A 9,413-nucleotide genomic window follows, 5' to 3' on the forward strand; every position below is an offset into this window, starting at 1 on the left:
ACTGAGCGTAGCGCGCGAGCGCGCTCGCTTATGTAGTGTGCGAAAACTTTGACCTTAGTTAAGGGACTTAGAGTTTCGCAGTGGCCAGCGGAACGTTATCCCGTACGCGCATGCTGGGTGTTTTAGAGTATGCGCGTACCCGCTGGCGCGCCGCCAACGCCAGGCGATAAGAGTGATTACATAACAAAACTGTTGCATCCTTGAGACTTCGGTTCTAGATGTACCCTTGTCCGGTTAGTGGCTGACGCTACAGATCTTTATTTATGAAAATATACAGTACAATCACGAACAAATTTTACATATTCACATACACCATTACCCTTTATCCAAACAAATACAGATTCATTAGGATTAAGTTTTCTTTTATTACGTGTATACAATACAAGAGGAGAGGTAGAGTCGTAAGAAGATTTACCAAAATCTTTATTGGTTTCCAGATCTTGATTCACAGTGTCCTCTGACGCCTTTGCATAATCCTCTCTCTCAACTTCTGTACCATACAGGTACTATTCAACATTCCGCTCTCCAAGCTTGCTATCTGCGTAGTACGGCGGTCTACCACTTACTCACTACCCTCTGCCAAATTCTTCACCACCTCCAGCATTTCGTTCAACTCTCTAATGCCGCTGGGATCTGCTGTTCCAAACACATTTTTCAAAATTCTTCTCCCGCCAGCATCCATCTAACACGTCTTGTGGTGGCACAACCACCGCTGCTTGCTTAATCTGTTCCCGCAGTTTTTCATAAGACTTCTGCTATATCTTCATTCCCTAGAAACTTCACTGAGGACACCTCTGCTCTTTGCTCCCCTACAAAGCCCAGAAAATACGTCCACCAGCCTCCTAATTTCATTGCCGGCCGGGTTGGCCAAGCGGTTCTAGGCGCTACAGTTTGGAACCACGCGACCGCTACGGTCGCAGGTTCGAATCCTGCCTCGGGCATGGATGTGTGTGTTGTCCTTAGGTTAGTTGGGTTTAAGTAGTTCTAAGTTCTAGGGGACTGATGACCTCAGAAGTTAAGTCCCATAGTGCTCAGAGCCATTTGAACCATTTTGAACCTAATTTCATTCCAGAATTCCCATGCACAGGAAACTAACCTCAGCATCCAGTGGTAGCTGGTAACTTGTTTGGCAAAAAGAACTCCCTCCTCCATGTGCTGTATCCTTAGAGCCCCACTTCACTCCAGGCCAAGAGGGCCAGTGCTGCCACAATTATCACCCTTTCAGTCATCACATTCAGCCTGAGGATAGTGACTATGATCATCCTCCCCCTTCCCTCAGAAGGCTGCTGCCGATGGTCAACACTCTCATGCAAATAAAATCCACCCTTACAAATAAAATCCGCCTACACCCAACACCTTCCATACACTACCCTAAACAGTCATCAAGAAACACAGTTAGAAAAAATCTGTCACCTCCTCAACCACGAATTATGTTGTACCTCCTGTATGAATCAATCCACATCCACTCCTGCTGCTTGTTCTTCACAGCTTACTCATTCTACGCTCTTGCTCTCCTGGGATCGACTTCATAGCACCTTGGAATAGTCTCAGGCGTCAAACTTGCACTATTTTCGAAATCATTGGCAGCTGCAGCCTAACGTTGACTGGTGATGTAGTTTCAGTCACTTGGTGATGTCCTTGGTACCTTATGACGGACTTACTAGTCTTGCCCCTCATGATATAAGGACTGGACAACATTATCCACTTCCCTACTTTATAATATGATAAGCTCTCAAGTGCACTGCAGCTTTCTCCTGTCTCATCAAAGTCTTTGTGCTCACCTTCTGAACTTGTTTCCATCCTCCTCTCACACTTCTCCTGAAATCATGGACCGACGCTCTGTCCTTGCTAGTTCTTACCTTAACCATATCAAATGGCGACGGCGTTTCTCTGCCATATATTACCTCATATGGGGATAACTGACTATTAGTGTGGACTATTTAATTCTATGCTGACATGACAAATGAGAGATATGTCTCCTGGTCATTATAGTGTTAGTCCACATAGTAGCTTAACATCATTCTGACCATACAATGCACCTGCTCTGTCCTACTGTTTTACTGTGCGTGGAGTGGACTACTTCTGTTTCCTCACACACAAGAGGTGATGTAGTTGCTTTAACAAGTCTGCCATACAATTTGTCCCTTGTCTCCAGCAGCCCATACTTAGGTATCAAACTGTTGACCATGGCTTGTGAGCCTGTCACTACTTAGATTTGGCACAACGTATGTTGTGCATAGTGCACACAATATCTCACACATTGCATCACATTTGCCATCTTTCCCAACTACTACTGTTTCTCAGCCACTATTGTTACAGTAGTACCCCGCTTCTAGCGACGATCTCAGCAACACCACTGAAACTCGCTGGTGGAGAAGTCCGTTTGCCTGTGCTGTACATTATCGCTGTGCTGGCAGGCTGCACTGAGTGAGCCTGACCTGTCTCAATCATCAATAAACAGAAGTGGAATAGCTCTGTCACTTCCTCAACCACGAATTATATTGTACCTCCGGGATGTGTCAGTCCACATGTCCTTCTGCTATTTCTTCTTTACATCTTACTCATTCTATGCGCTTGCTCTCCCGGGATCGACTCCATAGCATCTTGGACTTCTTAGTTGGTATAACTGAAATGCAAAAACCCTGTACTCGCCATCTACTTATTCTCACAGATTTTCTCGTCAAATTGCAGCGATCTACAGTACATTCACAGTTACCCCTCCATCACTCCGCTCCTGTCTCTTTACGTGCAGCCATCGCAATGGGTGATGATTATGAGAGTGGCAAGGCCAGCTGCGGTCTCCAGCGTCTGCGCTATCATTGTCTGATGCGTACCTCACTCCCACTTGAAGGTGGCAACGAATCTGGTTGTTGAAATATTGTGAATAACTTGCGAAGTGATATGGTTGGACACCCAAGAATCCTACGAGTCACAAATACACTGGGAAAACCAGATATCCTATATATTTGATTTATGTTAGTTTACCTTTTGTGATCTGGGTTGGGCAATCAAAGCTGCTGACACAAGAGAGTTCTTGATAATTTGCGCCCTACGTTGTATCTGGTAAAGTAACCCTATATGACCCTTTATCTTTACTTTCCATCGTCATAATCATGGAGTTATCATCACTAGAACAAGAGACCCTTTCATGGCGAAGAGCCACACAATTTGTTGTTATTTGCTGGTAAGAGTCACCCGCAGCTAGTCACATTCTGTGTTTACATGTATCACGCTGAAGTTGACGTTTCATATCACTGGAGGGCGGGAGCTGAATATAAAACGACTTATTTTGGAGAGCAGGTACGCCACTTTGCTGGCGATGAAACGCCTGCATCACTCGACAGACGTTTCCAGTTTTAGAAACAGACAGCGCGATATCGGGCAGGGGGTGAGCTTGTGAGCTTTATCCACGACGGAAACAAATTCCGCAGTCCGGGGCGCTGGTGGCGGCTTTATTAGTATGTTCCACGCGACCGGCCGTCTCGTTTTAGCAGAAACGTGAGTCGCTGCCGTCAGCCGTGGGCTCACGTGGGCTCATGTGTGTATGTGTGTGTGGACCACTTTATCTGCAGCCGCTATCGTAATATTACAACGTGGGGCTTGGGGCGACATGTGGACTCGGAAAACTCGGCGCAGGAATGCCGTGCACCCGAAATAAAGCCACACATTTCACAATCTTACGTTCCCTTCTGTGAAGCAGACAGGCGACAGTATCCCGGCACAGACAACGGTCTGCTTTGTCGATGCTGACGTGACGAGGAGTTACATTTTAATAGTGAATCCATTACTTTTGTAATCAGCCTGTTCATTTAGAAGCATCACGAGTGTGTTCAGGGGTGATGCTGTTGTACTCAGGATAGTGGCAACAGCAGAAACAAGAGCGAAGTACAGAAGAACTTGCGAAAGATCGACACGTGGTGCGGTTACTGGCACTTGACCCTTTGAAATAAATGGACAGGTTAGTTGCGAGTTTGGGTTCGAATGAAGCGTCTTGATGTGCGGAATATGATTGTGAGGGCGGAATATGTAAGCAATGAAGGTCAGGAGACCATGACGTCTTACATACCTACCTCCTTCCGACAAAATTTTTGTCTGGTATTCGTCAATGCCGAGGAAAACATTGACAAAGTCAGGCAAAAATTGTTCTTTTAGCTTTTCCAATAAACTTTTCTCAGCCATTCTTAACAATTTTTTCTAATGATTTCTTTATAGGTATTGTTTCTATTTTTTTAATTCTACAATTTATGTTTGTTGTTAGGCAAATATAGACTTTACAAAGGTTGTTATTCTTTGTCGTTGCCAGTACGTGTCTCTGTTTTTCTTTTTCATTTTCAAAAAATTGTTTTTAAAATATTAATTCTTTTAAACTCGTAAGTGGTTATCACTTTTCTTCAGTTAGGCTTTGCGCAAATGTTCGCAAAAGCTTTTTTGTGTTACTTTGTTTTATTTATTTAGGCATTATCTTTTTCTTTATGTGTCACTGTCTTTTTTTTTTTTTTTTTTGTAAGAATGAACAAAAGTTTCCTCTTAATTCTATCCTCGGTATTAATATTATTACCCCAAAAAGGTGTTTTTGAATATTACTTAAAGAAGAAAAATCCTGCACAAATCCTTTTCTAATTTTACATATAATGCCTCACCATAGCTCTGGACATGCTTTAAAGTGCTGTTCACAACATTATTCCTCGGCTACAGCTATTGTTGAGGAATGATGGTGGACATATTGAGCATTTCCTGTAAAGAAGATCATCTTTCGTTTGTCTTACTTTGTTATGCTAATTATTGCTGTTATGATCAGATGAAGTGCCATCTCTCGGACATTTCTTTAACTTTTGTATTTTTTTGGTTCTAATAAAATCCTATCTCATTCCAAGCATGTGTGTCAATTCGTACCTCTCTATCTACATTATTCCGCGATTTATTCAGTTTTCAAATTTATACTGACTTTTTGATCATCCGGTAGATTTAACTGGATCACAGTACTAACCAGCTAGTTCTTATATTCATACGTACCAACCTTAAAGTCTACACATGTCAAATTTATCCAACTAATTGCCTCCACAGCATCTTGGCAGTTCATCAGCTGTGGAAGTTGCCAATAGAGAAGGGATTCGTGTTTTATGCATCATTCTGTGCAGTCATATTACCGCAGGGGGGTAACGCCACTATTAATAGTTGGCAAACAAATAAACAAACCTAAAATTATTGTCGTATTATTCAAGAAGAATATGTTCGTTTAGGAGCTTACCCAGCGATATAATGGGCAAGTCATAGCTGTAATTTTATGTATTTCAAGTGGCGCATTATTCCACAGGTAGGATTATGGTGTCAACTTCCGTAGTTACTGTTATTACGCTAATAACGCAGCTTCGACTCACGATAAGCTTAATTTAGCATGTAGATATCCGTTTTGCTCTTTACCTAGATACTTTTCTTCATGGCTCTGCGTAGGACAGAGCTCATCTTAATAATTAAGTGGTTACCACATAACTATCGTTCCACCGTTTATTTGATTATAAGACCTGATAATACGTGTTAATAATTCCGCAACTGTAGACATTTATGCGTTCAACAACAGGCATTGCAGGGAAAGCGCGTTCTTCTGTTTGTACCGATGTTTCAGCAGTCTCCGGCGTATTCGTCATCTCTTATGACAACACTGAAATTTAGAACTGTGAAAATACTAATATGCTTGTCCACAGCAGCCGAGATGGCACTCAGCGTTGTGGTAAGGGAATTGCCTGGTCGATACGAGTATCGTATAAAGGTGTATGGGAAACTTATAAGAGTCGCTGCAAATTACATAGTTGCCATTCACGACGTATGTGCGGCACTTAGCAAGCGCAATATTTGCGGATGGAGAGTGTCTTCTGGACGGTAGCCGTCGAGCACTCAGTCTTCATTTGCGCCGCCAACGGAGACAGACAATGGGCATTGTCGCGGCGGCACGCTGCTTGGCTTGCTAGACGAGGCTGCTCTCGGAAATGCCCGACAACTTGATTAATTACTTTCCTAGACAGGTCCCAGCATGGTGCCGACTGCCGAGCGAGTACGTCCGCTGTGTCAACGGACGGAAAGATAGGGGAAACAGACAAAAGAAAGCTTGATTACTCACTGCTAAGCATACGTACGTATACTGACTGCTGCAGAACAATGAACAGCAATATTTCGTTTATTTTGCGTATCTTCCGTATATACATATAAACTGAAGACTCCTCCTAGCATCCGTCTATATGTGCTGGCTAATCTCAGGAACAGCTGTAATGATTTTGATCCACTACGGAGGATTTCGTGTATAATTTATAATCATTTCGTACAAATTATCTGAAATACAATAAATTAAAATTAAGTTGTGAGAACGATGGCACTGTTACCTACTAAACACAGGCCTTTAACTCCAGAAAGCAGCAATGTCTTGAGTTACGAGAAAACGTAACCAGATTCGCATATGGTTTGATGGTCTAGCGGTGCAGGCACAGTATCTTAGCGTGTTCGGTCAGAAGGCTGACATTCATCTCTCAGTGATAAGGAGATTCGCCAGAAGCGAAACATGGCTCGGATTCCATGCAACACTGCAGCTAATCTTTTCCCGGTTCGATAGCTGGTTAAGGACATGCAAGTCGCCTAAGTGAGATCCAGCTGATTGCAGTCGTTTCGGAATATTTCCCTAGCAAGGCTAAAATCTTTGCTTTTGAATTATTTACGAACAGAGTAAAATGCCGCATGGGATACAGCTTTACTTCGATTATGAAAGGAAAGTTTTGCAGCAGCGCAGCAAATGACTCGACATCAGGCCTCCTGCTTTGCGAGAGTCGAACATTGATGCAAGTACGATTCTCTCCGTGGCGGGGCGAAAGATATTATTTGTTTGGACATTTTCAAATTATAAGGAAGACAGGTAAATAAATCTCCTCTGGCCAGAAAGAGATTAAGGTTTTTTAAATATCATAAAGACATGGGCACCGTCTTCTTGATTGGAATTTAGAAATTTCTTGCAGATGAATACACAAAGTTTCGAAACATTTCTACAGAGGATTTCTGGACGCATTTTAAAATATGACAACACTTTCAGACTGTAAATTTCTGCTTCCTTCAGATTACCAGTCGCCATTCCCACACTTAATTCACTGCAAATTCTTCGAACAGCGGGCAATGAGTTACTCAACTTTGAAGTATCTTAATAAGTATGACCGACAACGCAAAGATAACCACCTCATCATCAGGCTGTGGTGTGATACTTACAATCTGAAATAATGGAATATTTTTAACAACAGTTTCCAACAATAAAAAAAATGGTTCAAATGGCTCTGAGCACTATGGGACTCAACTGCTGTGGTCATCAGTCCCCTAGAACTTAGAACTACTTAAACCTAACTAACCTAAGGACATCACACACATCCATGCCCGAGGCAGGATTCGAACCTGCGACCGTAGCAGTTCCAACAATCGTTTGAGAACAATTGCATAGTGTAAAAACATGCGAATCGAAAAGTGTGGCTTTTTTCATTTTTTATACTTCAAGTGAAACGTTTCCCGAAAAATTGCTTCAGCTACGTCAGCAACTTCGGTTCATTTACATACAATACGGTCTTTCTGCTTTCCTTGAATCAAACCTACGTGGGGAAACGATTTCCTGCGTGGGGTGAAGAAGTCTGCTATCAACAGTCCAGGGCAAAGAACTATGGAAATGAGTCAAAATAATGCATTCTAGTGAGTTCTAACCTTCACAAGAGGAGCTGAACATGTAGCTCATGCGTGTGTTTTTCTCATGTGTCTTTCATTTGTGTAATTTCAGCCAGTCTTCGATACATACTGTATCGCTCATACACATATACACCCACGATTCGCTTAGAATATTTACATTGTTTGTAAACTTATTACATCACGATGAGCCTCCATCATTGCCATGAGATGTAGGTCAAAATTCCAATTCAATGTGGGAACTTCCCGGGCTTGCGATGATTATATCCCATAAGTTATGTTCAAGTGATGACATTCATTTACTTAACGTAGTTCTATGAATTTTATTCGTGGCCCCAAAAAATATACTACGCTATTCAAGTCGTCTAGCCCCAGATACTTAATACTACCTGTGCAAAGCCGGGTAGGGTCGTTGGTGCAATATAGTAGTAGGAAAATATGATAAAATTTGTAGACAATTTCTGGGTGAACAGATTGCGATATTTAATACGCGGAGCTGCAACCTTCGGCAGCAACAGGGAGTCTTACCCGCTTGGGCACCGAGTCGAGCAGAGCTCTCGATGCCAGATACTGGCACATCATTCAGTGTCGCTTTAAACTTGTGCCACAGATCAACAATCGTAGCGGCTGACGAGTGGTGACATGCCCGTCTCCTGGCAACGCATGACCAGGTCTTCACAGTGGGTGAGAAATCTGGAGAAAGGGTTGTGCAGGGCAGCTGTCGAAAAGTACCGAAGTAAGTCTGCCAAAACGAGCAACATATGGTGTTCTGTTATCTTGTTGAAACGTTAAGTCACAGAGACCTCGAAGCCAGGTCACAGCCACCGGCCTTTACAAGTGAGAAATTTAACATCTGCTGCTCAAATTACCGTCTTTCCTAATCAGTGGAAATAGGGAAACAACTATTTTAGTCTGTAGTCGAGCTTTATTTATTTTGCCTACTAGTCACCAGTTTCGGTACAGAGTACCATTCTCAGGCCATACCCTTGAACGCAGTCGTCACGCTAGCACATTGAGCTGGCGTGTCAAATGCTTACGTGGAAACCGAGTGTGACTACAGCGTTCCAGAGTATGGCCTGAGGATGCTACTGTGTACTGAAACCGATAACCAGCAGGCAAAATAAAGAAACTGCGACTACAGCCTATAACGAACCTTTTTAGTATTGCACTAGCTTAGCGCCTGCTGCTTCGCTCACATAGACTGTATGGCTTGCAGTGATTTTTATTTTTTATTTAATGAAGTTTTTATGTTGTTCGCACATAGTAACGCCTTCTAAGCTTTTCACGCTACTTGAGTCCTTATAACCGAGGCCATTTCCGAAAGTACATCTGACCAAGAAGTGATTCTAGTAGCTGGAGTCCAAAGTTTTTGCTAATCATGCCTTTAGTGTTCTTGTGGAGGTATTTTCTCAGCAAATTTCATCCTCTAATATTTCTTTATAGCTAACCGAGAAATGAAATACCAGTTTTCATAAATTTTCTTAAAAGTAATGTTTCAATGCAACGAAATATTTTCTTAAAAATATTGCTGCAAAAAATCTGTCATCGTTCCGTAATTTCTCTTGTACCCAGTGGCAGAACTTTACATGACGTTCAAAGTCGTCGCCATGCAATTCCTGGTGCATAGAAATATGGTACGGGTGCAATCGATGTTGATGTATCATTCTCAATACCGACGTTTGTGAGATTCCCGATTCTCGCGCAGTTTGTCT

Source organism: Schistocerca nitens, chromosome 6 (genome assembly GCF_023898315.1).
Source record: "Schistocerca nitens isolate TAMUIC-IGC-003100 chromosome 6, iqSchNite1.1, whole genome shotgun sequence".
Taxonomy (NCBI): Eukaryota; Metazoa; Arthropoda; class Insecta; order Orthoptera; family Acrididae; genus Schistocerca; species Schistocerca nitens.